Source organism: Aplidium turbinatum, chromosome 5 (genome assembly GCF_918807975.1).
Source record: "Aplidium turbinatum chromosome 5, kaAplTurb1.1, whole genome shotgun sequence".
Taxonomy (NCBI): Eukaryota; Metazoa; Chordata; class Ascidiacea; order Aplousobranchia; family Polyclinidae; genus Aplidium; species Aplidium turbinatum.
The window spans coordinates 9,487,427-9,502,541 of NC_137476.1; the positions used below are offsets into that span (position 1 = coordinate 9,487,427).

The following is a 15,115-nucleotide window of genomic DNA, read 5'->3' on the forward strand; positions in this document are numbered from 1 at the left end:
TTTAATTTGTTATTTCAAAATGTTATAGTCTTCAATGGTTGTTAATAAGAAGCAAAGTGTACTTTACAATACATATTAGGTATTGGAGGTTGCGGATGTTGACAAACAAATGGTTAGCTGCGAGTTTTCAAGTGAGAGTCATTCTGATGTTTCCACCCGGTGTGTAACAGCATCTTTCCAATCCAAGATTTGTCAGGTTTCATTAAAACAGGAGCAGACTACAAAGCGATCTGTTAGTGAGTCACCTATTAATAAGTGCTTATCTGCAATCTTTTTTTAAAAGTTTGATTGATTCTGCAGTCAATGTTAAAATGTTTCTTTTTGCTTATATACAACGTAACAGTCTTTTGTGCCACTACTACAGCATCAGTTCTCAACAGGTACCCAAACGTGGTTTGGACGAAATATCGTGGGCACGAACACTGAAATAATGTTCACACCAAAATCACAGTCTTTCTCATTCAAAGGAATGTTGTGCTGGTAGTTTGTCCTGTAATTTTAGGGTCACCCACCATACGGTACCAAATATTAACGTTTTTGATTTTGACAGGCAATACTTGGCTGCTATGCATTACAATGAAAATAGTGAGCGGGAGGTGCTTTTAGATGACAGTGGTCAGGAGAAATTCATCATCACTTTCCCGAAGCACAAGGCGAAGGAGTATTTCATTCGACCTGTTGTTGCCAAACCGACTTACGGTAGGATGTGTGAGCTTGTGCTATTCCTGATTCCATTGCAGTAACAACAATATTGTATAGGCCTACAGCACTTCATAAATTATTAGGCATTTCAAGTTTTAAGTCAAAATTTGCCAACCGCCCTAAAATGATGTGGTAAGAATCATTATTTAATTAAAGTCATTATTCACCATTGTACCAATAAATAAACTTTGCACTGTACAGTAGGCTACACGCAGTAAAGTCATCAGCTCTTCTAAAAATGCATGAAAAATGATGCATAAATACAGTAATGAAAAATTTGTACTGTACTTTTATGCTTTGATTAAGAATACCGTACCATTAAAGTTACATGGTTTCTTGTTTATTTAGGATACGTTAAAAAAATCCTACACAAACTGTTGTTGACAACTGATGAGGAAATGGAAGTTTTTCGCACTGCTTTCCGGACTATTAACACCCCCCCCAGACATAGCCTAACGTCGGATTTCCACCAACCTGAAAGGAGTTCAATTCAGCGCAGTGCCTCTAATCGTCGCTTCAATATGTGAATTTTCACATGTTGTGATAGAGTTCCTGCTAGCTGCACCGGTTTTAGGAATGTTACCAGAGAAAGATTACCTCATGGATGTGGCTGCAAACTGCAGAATATTAAATTTGCCACCACTTTCATTCGGCCATTTCATTTCGCTGGACTCTCTTTATTATTCTGCAGGTTAGAATTAAGTTTTAAGTACATAGTTTAGTGATTAAAATGGACAGTGATGACTTTCTGGTTTTTGATGAACATTTCGATGGTGAAACTGCTCCGTACCGTGAGAGCTGGTTGCGTAATTGTTCCATTCATTATTAAACGACTTAGGCCTACTGTTACATCTCCCAGACAATTCAGGCTAGTCGCCTATAGGCACGTGCTAGAGTGGCTGTTGGATGGAGAAGTTCTGGGCAAGTCCAACAGAGTCGTGCTGCCATCCTGCATTGTTTCTTTTATCCGCAGAAAGTATCCCAGCGACGATGGAGACTATGCTGGGTTCCGAAGACCAGTGTTAACATTTTAGTCTTGGTTTAACCTGGTTTATTTGCAACCGTTTGGTTTATTTTTCGATTTGGTGTTTTTTTGGTTTGGTTTGTTTTCGATTTGTGTGTCGCAATGCGATTTGTCATCAGTATTGTATGTTGGTTTATTTTTTTACTTTATTTCTGCTTCAGTTCGGCTTATTCTGGTCTTTTTTGTTTAGCTTCATGTGTTGTGTTGTAATTCCAGACGTTTAATATAAAATAAACAATAATAATTGTAGCGATAGCCAACCAAGTGAGAAAACCATTTACCTCTTGTTACTTACTCACTTATGTGCACAAAAACAACTCAATATATATCAAGAAAGAAACGCAAAACAATCAACTAAGGAACGTGGTACAGAACGCTTAATTGATTACACGCGTTGGTGGTAATCAATTCCAGCGTCTGTACCAGAAAACGCTGAATGTAATTCTGTAGTGAAGCAGGTCACAAGTTACACAAAATCAACGTAAATAAAATGACGACTATAACATGTTGTAATGCGATTTGTCATTAGTATTGTATGTTGGTATATTTTTTAGTTCATTTCTGCTTCAATTTGGTTTATTCTGGTCTTTTTTTTAGCTTCATCTAGATTATTTTTAAAGAACGTACAACGTGTCAACACCGCCAAAGACAGTCCCAATGAATGCTAAAGTCGACTGTACTATGTCCTGCAATACCGTACAATACAAAATATTTTTGGTATAACCAAGTTTGGCTGTTGTAATCTACGAAACTAGCCCTCGGCGATGGGCTTCGCAAACCACTCCTGGCACACAAGCATGAACAACTAAATTTGTATAATGCTGACTGAAAGATGCGTCTTCACTATGGATGCCTTATAAATTTGCGCATTCACTAGCAACCAAGCCTATCTCGGCTAGTTTGGTCTCCACTAAGCTCCACTCCAACTGACCTCATATCGCTAGGTGGCGTTAACGAGTTTGCTACTTCCAGGTAGCGTGAGAGAGAAGCGCTAGAGAGCGTGGGAAAAGGGTCGGTTTCTCGGCTGTGGGCCTCAATTGTAAGGAAGTGAGTTTTTCAACAGGTACCGGATGTCTTGGCAATGGATTCTAGCCTATGTTAATTCAATCGTGCAGTTGCACTTTAAAGCAAATGAATTAGGTTCAAATGCTATCCAATTAAAAATATGCAGCTTTGAAAAAAAAATGTGGTTTGTTGCCGTTAATAGATCAAGTAGCCTAATTAAGACATTAATTACTGTAAAATGGGAAAACAAAATAGAAAAACAGAAGAAGGAACAGCTCGAAACGTAAAATTTTCAAAAATATTATTGTTGCTTCATAAAGTATAGGCTACCATATGAAAATTAGGCAAAAATTGTAAAATGAGTTAGACCGAGCTGATTCCTATCAATCCAAAATTGTTTGGTTGGTTTTGAATCTTTATCCTTGGACTGACAAAGTCTTGATAGGTTGTTCCTGATAGTAGCTTCGCATAGCCTACTTGTTGAGGCTCATTGACGCAGTGCCGGTTACCCATATTGGCAGAGTGAAGTTTCCGATTGTTGAAATGTTGCTGCCGGGGAATTATTCCATTCACTAGGTGCCGCTGAATGGAGAGCAGTTCTAAAATGCGTTGCTCAACCGCACACCCCGAGAGTCGAACCAGTGCCGCGTGGTCTTGAGCCGGGCGCGTAACCACTGAGCGGTTTAAACTTGGTTGGGTGAAAATGAAGGTTGACTATGGTTGGGTGGAATATAAGGAAGGCCAAAACATTTCTTGTTACTTCTCTTTAGTTTGTCTTCAAAGTTCAATAATAAACATGGCTCTCTATGAGCGATCCAACTCAGAAAATGCAAATAACAAAATAGCTGTCGAATTCACTGGTAGCCACTGGCCAGCCTAAATTAAGGTTTCTTTGAATTGTCCCTTCTCTGCGAGTTCTTTATCAATTTTGAAAATTTTGCTTCTGAAATGACTATAATTACATTTCTTCTTAATTTGTCTGAATTTAGCTATTCTCCAGGCCTAAATTTTTCTTGATTCCAAATTACATATTAAGACCTGGAGATCAAAACTGTTTACTTTAAATGCGAACCCATGTCTTATTGCAATGCCAAAATACTAAGAGCAACTTATTCGAAGACTGCCCGAGTGCTGGTCCCTCTTTTATTTATTTCAAATGTCTGATGCAATGCATCTATTGTCATCACAGTGTATTTCATGTTGTCGCAACTCCAGCAGAATAAAACACGAGTAGCCTACAAGTATATTCTTGAAATAATATTTTATCATCTTTGGCAACACTTTGTGACGAAAAAACTGAAGGAATCAAGGAGGTAGCCACTTTAACAAGTCGAAATTCTGCCACTGAAATTGACTAGAATGAAACCGCCAACCAATCATAAGCTACGGTTTAAATGACGTAAAAATGGCGAAAAGAAGATCATAGAAAGCAAATTAAGTGATGGATTGTTTGTCAGCTGGTTGGCTTGGGGGTTAGGGTTAGGGCTAGAAAGTAGTCATTTCATTGACGCGTGTTCGATTCTCACCACGGCTATTGCTCTTTTTCTTCTGTAATTACCAAATAAAGTTCAAAACAAGCAACTCTCTGGATGAGTGCTAGAAGGGTCACAATTGGACGGTAGCCTCTTATAACACGTTCTGATTGGTTGGCGGTTGCATTGTAGTCAATTTCAGTGGCAGAGTTTCGACTTGTTAAAGTGGCTACCAATCAAGGAAGCTCAGAGCAGCGTTGCCAGATGGGGAATAGGATACCTACTACCTAGTAAAAAAATTCTGGTGAAATTTAAAGGTCTTTGGTACCACGCATTTTGACCTTGGAACCAAACAACGTTTTGGTGAAATCTGGTGAAATATTCCTCACTCAAGTTTTTCCAAAATTTTTTAAACTTTTTAGCAAAAAATGTCTGCTCGTGCAGAAAACGTTTTGCAAGAGGTTTGCGCATGCGTGATGGCTGTGTTCAGTTCAGAGTGAGTGTGTTGCAAGTTCAGAGTGACCAATTTGCGCTCTTCAATCAATCTTTTGAATCTGACAGCAGCACTGTACCAGCGATCGTGTAGCTTTTGCCACTGGCATGGTTGCAGGCAGTGGCGAGACAATGCTTTTTGGAGAGTTCTTTTTACTAAAAAACTGGCCAAAAAGACAAGTTTTATATTTAAAATTAGTGAAGGAGGTTGTTTTTTGCCCAAAAACTAGAAGTTTATCAACATCAGTGACCTTACATAGGCTACCCTACACAAGCATACAGTGGCCACTTGTTTCATTTTCATGGATATCCTGATCCTGTGCAGGATATGCAAAAGTCTTTCAAATTTTTTCATCGGGTTGTTATTGCATCTTGGAGTGCATTTTAACCCTGGCCGTAAAAGTTTCCGCTTTTAAAGTAAAAACAACAACTTTTTCGGTTAAGAACTTTTGAAGTTTATACTGATATTTATGACTGCTACAGTTATAATCCGTGTATGCGATGTGTGACAAAACATATGTTTTGCATATTCGTTTCACAGTTCAGTTCAGTTGTTTTTATTTCTGACCATCATATCAAAAACAATACACGTCAACACAGCAAAGGTCAAGAAAAAGGTAGAAGCGACAAAACGCGAACGTTAAAACGTGCTTGTGACCAAAGTAAGTTATTGAGTTGAAAAAAATTTGGCACGGTCGCAACACCTTCACAAAAATTTAAGATGTAAAGGGAAAATAAAAAAAATAAAATGTTACCGTACAAAAAAATAAAATAAAAAACATAAATTTAGGCTATAGCTTTATTAGCCCACATAGCTTTAGCTGATATAGTTAAGAGGGTTTCACTTTAGTTTTATGTCTCAAAAAGTCAAAAACTATTTGTATTTTTAGGCGAAATTGCTTTATTTAGGGTATTTTAAATATCTGGTGAAGTTGAATGCAATCTGGTGAAACTTTAGTTACTTTTTGGTGCCAAGCAGCTTTCAGCATCTGGCAACGCTGGCTCAGAGGCTGTTCACTTGTTCAGTTCACCGTTCATCAGGCATTTAGTTAAATTTACAGTTCAATTCAATTCAATTTATTTTTCTTTGTCAGAATGCAAAAGAAATGATATTGAGAAAAAGAAATACAGTAACAAAACTAACAAAAGGAAAAGGTGGCAAAACCTTAATGGTTTAAGACGTGCGTGAAAGGATCTAATATTGCGGTATATGCATCAATAAATATAGTTAAGCACGGCCACCAAACCTGATACTTTAAAATAAGTTGATGAATTAGTTAAGAATCAGTCGCCTCCTCGTTCCTGGAACAACTGGAGCGCCAATTCTTAAAGCAATGAGAACACGACTGAACCCAACATCACAAAAACAAACTAATATACACAGTTACACACACATATTGAAATTACGTAACGGACTATCAAAACAAGGACTATTTACAGATTTCATACAGAAATAAAGTGTTCGCAGCAACGATATTAAGTAGCCTATATATTGTAGAACAAATACATAATATGGCAGCTCATTATCAAGATAAAATAGTTAAAAAAGCTTTGTTTTTTAAATTAATTTCCTGCGCATGTAAGAGCATAACAAGCATGATAATATAGCAGCGTGTTTTTGGTATTTCTAATAAGAGTTGAATCATCTTTGATAGCGTCAGTGAGGGATGGAGTGTTTTTGGTATCGCTAATGAGAGGTGGAGACTCTTTGGTAGCGCCGATGAAGGATGTAGTGTCTGAGTTGTTTCATGCATCTTTTCCAAACCAACCTAAATAATAATCTTACGAAAAGTCAAGCGATCCTCTGAACGAACATAATAGCTTATAATAATCAGGGGAGTAGTTAGATGCAAGCTGGTAGTAACTTAGTGATATATTCTTATTTGGCAAATATTAAATTATGCAATACGGTATAGTAGCTTATTCATGAAAGAGTAAAGATAGTAATCATCATCCTTATCCGGTCGGGTGTAATATATAAGATATACGTATAGTAAGATATGTTAATGTATAATATAGTAATATATGATATGTAGGATAAATTTACAAAAGTGGCATTTGGAAAGGCATGCTATACCAGGATATGGTGCAACAATCAATAATACAGTCAGATAATTAAAGAGTTACAGCATAGGTTGTTAGAGGTTAATTTTCAAAACGCAAGTGCTTTTTCAGGTTACTGCAAAATATTGAAAAGGTTTCAATTTCAGTGATGGTTTTCGGGAGATGGTTCCACACTTTAACTCCACTAAACTGAATGGATTGTTGAGTCAAGCTTTTGGAGAAGTAGGGGAGGAAAAAGTGATTGTTGCTTCTGGTTGATATTGAGTGCAAATTGTTATTAAGTTGAAATAGAGAATTAAAGCATTGGGGTAAGTGATTGTGTTTGAGTTTGAACATAAATTTTGCAGTTTCTATTGTGTATAGTTCGTCAATTGTGAAGAAATTATGGGATTCAGAGTGATTTGATTCATGTTTTGCAATCATTTTTATAAATTTGTCGCAAATCTTTTGAAGCTTTTTTAAAACAGTTACATGACCATGCTTCCATACACTTATGCAATACCGGAGATTGCTTTCAATTAAGGAATGGTAAAGGCAAATCAAATTGTTGGTGTTTAGGTAGGGCTTAACCTTGCAGATAACTCCAAAGTTTTTGCGAAGTTTTTGCAGTAAAGATAGCATGTGGGGTTTCCATGACAAGTCTTCGCTCAGCAAAATGCCCAGAAAACTAATAGTGTTTACACGTTCAATGGGTTGATTGCATATAGATAGTGTGTAAGAGAGGTTTGAAAGTTTATTTGTATTATTGAATAACATGTATTTTGTTTTTTTTACATTTAGTGATAACTTATTTGCTGCTAACCAATTTGTTACTCCTGTCATTTCCTCATTCGCCATTTCGAAAAGTTTATCATAATTTTTACTGCAAAAGAATAAATTGGTATCGTCAGCAAACATTATAGATTCAGAGTGTACTAAACATCTCGAAAAATCATTAACATAGATTAAAAATAATAGTGGTCCAAGGATCGATCCTTGTGGTACTCCATAACATATTTCTCTTTTAGCAGACATTGAGTGAGATACTTCTACAACTTGAAATCTGTTTTGTAAGTAACTTCTGAACCAGTCATGGGCTATACCCCTAATACCAAAATAGTACAGTTTGTTTAGCAGAATGTGGTGATCGATAGTATCAAATGCTTTGGACAGGTCCAAAAATATACCTAGTGTTGTTTCTTTTCTTTCAATTGCATTTGAAATTTTATCAACAAGATGTAATGCTGCATGACTTGTTGAGTGATTTTGTCTGAAACCAAACTGCTGACCATAGAAGAAGTTATTGCCTTCTAGAAAATTGTATATTCTATTGTACATTATTTTCTCAAGTACTTTTGAAATTGATGGTAATAAACTGATAGGTCGATAATTACTGCAGTCTTCTGCTTTCCCTTTTTTAAATACAGGTATTACTTTAGATGTTTTGAATGATGATATGAATTTGCCATTGGTTAAGGATAGATTAAATATATGTGCAAGTGCAGTAAGTATATTGTCTGGGGAAGCTTTTATAATTTTTGTTGGTATTTCATCAATGCCACAACTTAGTTTGGATTGAAAGGAAGAGAGAATTTGCTTAATTTCAAGAGTGGTGGTGGGCTGTAAAAAAATTGATTTACTAATAGGATTGGAAAGGTATTCTGAAAATTGTGAAGTTTTGTTTGGGATTTTATCAACTAGCTTTGAGGCAATTGAAGAAAAATATTCATTAAAGTAGTCAGCTTTATCTTTGTTGTGAGTTAAGATTTTATCTCCAGCAGCCAGACGGGACCATTTGTTGCACTTGCTTCTCCCTAATAGCTGATTTAAAACACTCCAGGTGCTTTTAAGATCATTTTTGTGTTTTAACAGAGCAATTTTGAAATGATTTTTCTTTTTGAGTTTCAGTGATCTAACATAAAAGTTTCTCAGAGCATTGTACCGGGATTTATTTATTTCAGATGATTTTCAAATGTACTTTTTATATGCAAGTTGTTTTTTTCTATGAAGTTCACAGAGTTCAGCATCATACCAACATTGGGTTTTCGTGTGTTTTACTGATTTGACAGGAAAACTATTTTTAAATAATTCGGAGTAATTGTTAAAAAACCTATTGTAAGCTGCATCAGTGTTAGTTTCTTCCATTATATTTTTAGTGTTAAACTCTGATAGTCTTTTAACAAAATTACAGATGTTTGTGTTACTAAAGCACCTTTTCTCTTTGAGGTGGGAAAATTCTTGAATTAAACCTAATTGAGAGCATTGTATTACAGGCAGATGGTCAGCAATGCAGTCAACTATTATACCAGCATTTGTTTTGGCATTATAGACATTTGTCCATATGTGATCAATAGCTGTGGAACTGGATGAAGTAATTCTAGTTGGTTTAGTTATCAATGGATGGAAGCTGTATTCAAACATTGCATCAACATAGTTACTAGTGTGACAGTTGCTATGGTCTAATACAGTGGTTCTTAACCTATGGGTAATTACCCACATGTGGGTAATTTCAGGATAGCAGGTGGGTAATCAGCTGAACCAGAATATTTAGAATTATAGATGTAACAAACAATGTCACTGCTGTAAGTGGTAAAGTTGCTTTATTACTCATGCTTTTTTTATTATTTGAGTCCGTTCAAAACAACCAAACAAGCACAGTGATATTTTATCATTTTTAGAATTGTTTCGTCATAGTGATTTATTTTTCGCATCATTTTTGTTGCCGGTTTTATGTAAGCTAAAACCTCAATTGCTAAGGTAACAGGGATCAGTAAGTCAGTAGATGTAACAGAAAATATATTTCGCACTTGTTAGTGCATCGTCAGTTCTGATAAAGGGCAGTTAAGTTGTTATTTAAAACATTACTTGTAGGTTTTAACTGCCCTTTATCGGAACTGACGACGCACTAACAAATGCGAAATATATTTTCTGTTACATCTACTGACTACTGATCCTTGTTACCTTAGCAATTGAGGTTTTAGCTTTCTAGATATGGAACAGGGATCGTTTTAGAACAAGACTAGGTCAGAAAGCGAGGCAGACTCCGACTCAGCTCAGCAGCAGCCTAGAGCAGTTAGCTACGGTTTTATGTATTTCATTTTTGCGACATAATAGTAAGATTTTTCTTGTATAATCAGTTCAGTTACAGTTGTTTTATAAGCAAGCTTGATGGCTGCGTTGCTGTTAGCAGTTGTTTGAAGTAGTTTATATAGCTAAGTGTACATTTAGAGTTAGTGTTGAGACGAGCGAGCTATATTCTTTTGAAGATGAAAACTTGGGAAAATGATGGGAAAAGCATATCCAAAAGTTGTGCAAAACCACTAACATTGTTGACTATGTTCCCTTCCACTTATCTCTGTGAATCAGCATTTTCAAGTGTTGTTGCTTTGAAGTCAAAATTTCGAAACAAGCTGTTAGATCTGAAGTCAGATTTGCTTTGTGCAGTATCCAAAATCGCACCCAATATTGCATCGATTGTACACAAAAAAAGCGCAAATGTCTCACTGAAACTATTGATGCCGTTCTTTACGTTAAATGTTGTTTTTGTTGAATAACGCTGTTTTATATTTTTAATATGGTAAAATAGATAAAATTAGATTTTGGGTAATGGGACTTTGATCTGGACAGAAATGGGTAATAAGGGAAAAAAGGTTAAGAACCCCTGGTCTAATAGATTGTAATTAAAATCGCCCATAATAAAACATTGTGCATTTGATTTTGATATTGTTTTTATAGTTAGAAGGAGTGTCTGTAGAAAATCAGAGTTTACAGCACAAAGTGATTGAGGGGATCTATAAATAGTACCACAAGTTAACTTTTTTTTGTTCACGAATAAATCAACAAAAAGAGATTCAAACTTTTTTTCTTTCATAATAGTTAAGTCATTTCTTACAGAGAACATAAGATTATCTTTAATGTACAGTGCTACTCCTCCGCCCTTCTGTTTGCATCTGCTGTTTGCAAGAAAAACATACCCTGCTAGGGAGGTAAATTCACCAATCTGATTTATTTTTAGCCATGTTTCATTGATGGATATAATATGTGGTTTAATTTTCATGGAGGTTAAAAGTGCTTGAAGTTTAGAGAAATTGTTTGGGTTGGATAGAGATCTAATGTTTAGATGCATAGTTATCAGGGATTCATTTATTTGCATATTTGCTAATAATGAGCTTGCTTCAGTTGAACTGATATACACATCATTGACTTCAAAATATAGATCTGATTCATCATTACTGGCAATTTCATTTGCATTTTTAGATGAAAAAAGCTTGTTAAGTACTGAAGGTTCATTGCTGAGGGGTTGAGGGGCTGTGTGTATGAACAGTTCTGAGAAATTAGTATCATCACAGTTTAAAAAGGGTAAAGAGTTTTGCAGACAATTTCTGCATAAGTAAGAATGATCAAGTTTTTTACATGTACCAGTGGGTATTCTTATATTACTGGTAGTGCATTTAAAGTGATAAGAAAAGCCACACATGCTGCAAAATGTGGATTTCTGGTTGCTGCGAACAACCTTATTACATATGTTACATTTAGGTTTAAGCATAACAAATAAGGAATAAGGACTTACCTGTATAGCTGTGAAAAAACATACCAAACTAAATGCAGAAAATGTAGCCTACTGGTTTAGTGCTGAAAGCACTATAATTGTGTTATTGTTATTTTGGGAATAAATGGATCAAAAGGACAATAATAAAATATACTAATGTCAGTTGAAAGAAAACATATTTTTCTAATTGTCAGACTTGTAGTCCATGTACTAATTTGCGACCGTTTATCTTCAGGGACCTTTAGACATTTTATTTGTTAACTTAAACAGCTCCAAATTTTTTCTGTCAAATAATTTTTAGTTGCAAAATCTTTGCAAATTTTGAAGTGGACACCATTGCAGCGATGGTAGCAAATTCATACATGGACCCCAATATAAAGTTAATTTTAGTAGTTTATTTATTAATATGTCATTATCTGAGAAAGAACAAGTTTCTATTTACAATTTAAGCTGATAAAAAGTAGGTTATTATATGGATGTAGCTAAAATCAAGTAGTTTATCTATTTACTTAACTCTTCAATGTCCTTTGTTGAGTGAACTTGGTGCTTTTTTTCCTTGACATAAACGAAAATGTTGCCATTGAAGGTGTAGACATTACTTTTTCCGAGTTTCTCTTTTGCCTGATTAAGTAATAAAAGCCTTTTTTTAGTTAGAGATTCAGTGATTGCCATTCCTGTACCTTTCAATTTTGTTTTCGACTTAAATATCATGTCACGAATAGACCGCCTGGTAAATTTTACAATCATAGGTTGTTTTTTAGACCTTTGGGACAGTGGATGGCAAATACTGATGTCCCAAGCAGTTACCTCAGTACCAGTACTCATTTTCCTATTAAATATATTTAAAACATAATCAACAAATGAGGCATGGCTGCTTGATCTATCAGGCATGTCTGAGCAGCCATGAATGATCAAGCAGTCACGCCGAGAATACTGTTCCTGCTTGTCCAGCTGTTCTTCAAAGTTTTGTATAGCAGAAGATATGCCACTAATCTTCTTGGCAAGGTCATCTATTCGTTTGTCTAATCGTTCAACAGCATTTTTTTTAGGACCTGAAACAAAAGGGACAGGATTAGTATCAGTTTTAGATTCAGAATTTATGTCACCACACTGACCTTTGAGAACCTTTTGTTCTTCCTTGATTTGAGCCAAGCTGTTCAACACATCTGTCATCATAACTCTCAAGTCTTCTTTACCTCCCATTGCAGTACCGTAATTAATAGTAGACTAGTTAAATAAAGATTTAATGGTAGTTTTAACACAGACGTCCTAGGCACTCATTTACCTGAAACTTATTCAAATAGAATGGGGCGTCTTTATTAATGAAGCAAACCTAGCAAAGCTTGTTTGCTTTCTGAAAGCAATCTTTTTGTATAGTCATTTTCTGTTTTAAAAATTGTAGTGTTAGTCCAAATAGTCACTGCAGCCTAATCAATTCTATACATACCGTAACAGGCTAAGAAAACCTCAAAGATCTATCAATTGCACAAGCCTTTCTCAAAGCCTAGTTACCACCTGCACATTTAGTGCACAAGCTCTATCTGCCACAATCGGAGCCTTTTATAATCACCAATACAATCTAGCTTTTCTATATTATGCAGACTATGAAAGCCCTCCCAGCCAGAAAATCAGTCGCTTTTTCACGTCTGCAGACGTTGAATTAATGTAAAAAAACGGCTGATTTTCTAGCTGGCATAGCTATCAACTGACAATGCTCAGACCTTCCTCAAAACTATAGCTTTGTTAACATTATCACCAATATTGTACAAGCTTTGCGAGATTTGCTACATTTAAAGTTTGCAAAGTTAGTTTACACCAGACCAAAGTATATCACGTTATTTAACTTTGTGACAAGATAAGATTTGATAAAAGTTAAAAATTGTTAGGGCAATTTAGAGTTGCCAGTTCCACGATTTTCCCATGGAATTGGGCTAGTTTTGTTTTAGGAACAAGGTAACATTTGTAAATCTTATTTTGTATGTTATTTGATCCAACGATGCATATTGTCATAGTGCCAGAACGTCCGTGAAGCAGTATTATTTATTTGTATTAGACAAGAATGTCCATATTCAAATCACACAAAAAATCAATCACCATGATTGATCAACAAATCAATCACAGAATAAATCAACTTTTTTTGCTTTTACTTTAATCAGATGAATGTTGAAGCTACAGTAGTGCTAGAAACAAAAAAATTGACAGTCGCCATTTTTTTCATTCGGTTTCTTTCCGTTTTCACCAAAACGTTGACTATATTTTGTTCAATTTTTTCATATTTTTGGCTACTTTCGGACTTGTTTTATCACTTGTGACAATTGGGCTAGATAGCTGTATTGAGCTGAGTGTGATTTTTGAGACTCCGACTTCTCTCCTACTCCATGAAACCACATTCCACTTCTATCCTACTCCAAAAAAATTTATCAGTTTAAATTCCCAATTCACTCCTAAGTAAAATTCTGAATGAACATAATTGTAGTATCTAGCCATTAGCCAATGCATACAACACAAATTAGTTGAGGGGAAAAAATCTATTGACCACGTCAGTAGCAAGTACCGTAAATGTCTAAAAGTCTAACCTGAAAATCTTAGAGACAGTTTTCTTTTTTTTTCAACAAACAGTGAAGTATACAGGACTTATTTGATTTAAATTAAATGTAAAGTTGCGGAACTAAATTTTCAATTCACTCCTAAACTTTTGTGAAAAGGAAACTTTGAATCTACTCCTTTTTCTAAAAATGGGATTGAACTCCGGCTCCACTCCGACTTTATTCCATGCTCAGCTCTACTACATAGTAGCAGTTGGGCTAGAAGTTTTAAAAATGTCTGGCAATCTTGATGCAGGTGTTCAGCCTGTTTAGGAAACAATCTCTTTCGTTTGTTGTCAGAGGCTTTGTGCAGAGTAACAAGTGAAGTGTAATTGCTTTAGTATTTTGTGTTGTCTGCAATTGAAAGTAAATGAAGACTAAAATAATTATGTAGCAAAGCTAGTTTTTTACACTGGCATTAAGTAAAACCTTTTATTTACGGTAATTCACTTTTTTCTGTCAATTGATTCACCATTTTTTCTGTTCATTGATGTGCTGGTACATTTACTATTGTAGCTAATAGTATCTTTTTGACTCGGATGCAGTATGATAATGATGAAAAATAAAATGATGATGAAAAATGTTTCACTGTTGAAATTATTCAATTGTTCTTTCATGCATTAGGCTTTAAAACTAATTTGTAGACTGATCAATTTAGGTTGTGGCTATATTTACACTATATAGTGTAAATATAGCCACAGCATTTGATTCAGCATTTGATTGTGATTCAACATCTGCAGACACAACGTCTGCAGACGTTGAATCACAATGCATGACATGTATAAACAAGTTTGCTGGCTGGGAAGTCTGGATATCTGCAGGAAATTTGTCTCGCAGCCGTCCTTTGAAAGATTTAACAATGATGGATTTATGTAGCCAGTGCATGATGAGTGATGACGAAAACAAATTTAAGATTTTCTTTCCGTTATATAACTTAAAGCAGGTGATTGATACAGGAGAAAATAATCGCAGAAGCACACAATAAAAGTACACAATAAAGCCTACTTACTACGCAAGTTTTTTACATCAAGAAAATAGCCTAGTTTCCGACCAGATGTTCAGAATCAGAAACACAGATAAGAAAGGTCGCTATATATAAGAGTTCGCTTCTGGAAGAATAGTAGGTAGTCACTGGGAGTGGACAAGGCAAGGTAATAGGCAAGTTGTAAGAACAGCATAGCTTTGCCCAACTACAGATAGGATAGTCTTCAGTTAGTCAGTATCCTATAATGACTAAAAAACA

General features: G+C 35.3%; 2 protein-coding genes across 2 annotated transcripts in view; one reads left to right on the forward strand and one right to left on the reverse strand.

Moving 5' to 3' along the window:
- Positions 1-15,115, reverse strand: part of LOC145770741 (uncharacterized) — a 251,215-nt gene that overhangs the window by 194,488 nt on the left and 41,612 nt on the right. The gene's annotated exons all lie outside the window — the stretch shown is intronic.
- LOC145769912 (uncharacterized) overlaps positions 9,224-15,115 on the forward strand; it is a 30,645-nt gene continuing 24,753 nt past the window's right edge. Inside the window, exon 1 of the mRNA XM_082581457.1 lies at positions 9,224-9,259. The gene's annotated coding sequence lies outside the window, so the exon portion shown is untranslated. The remainder of the gene's footprint in view (positions 9,260-15,115) is intronic.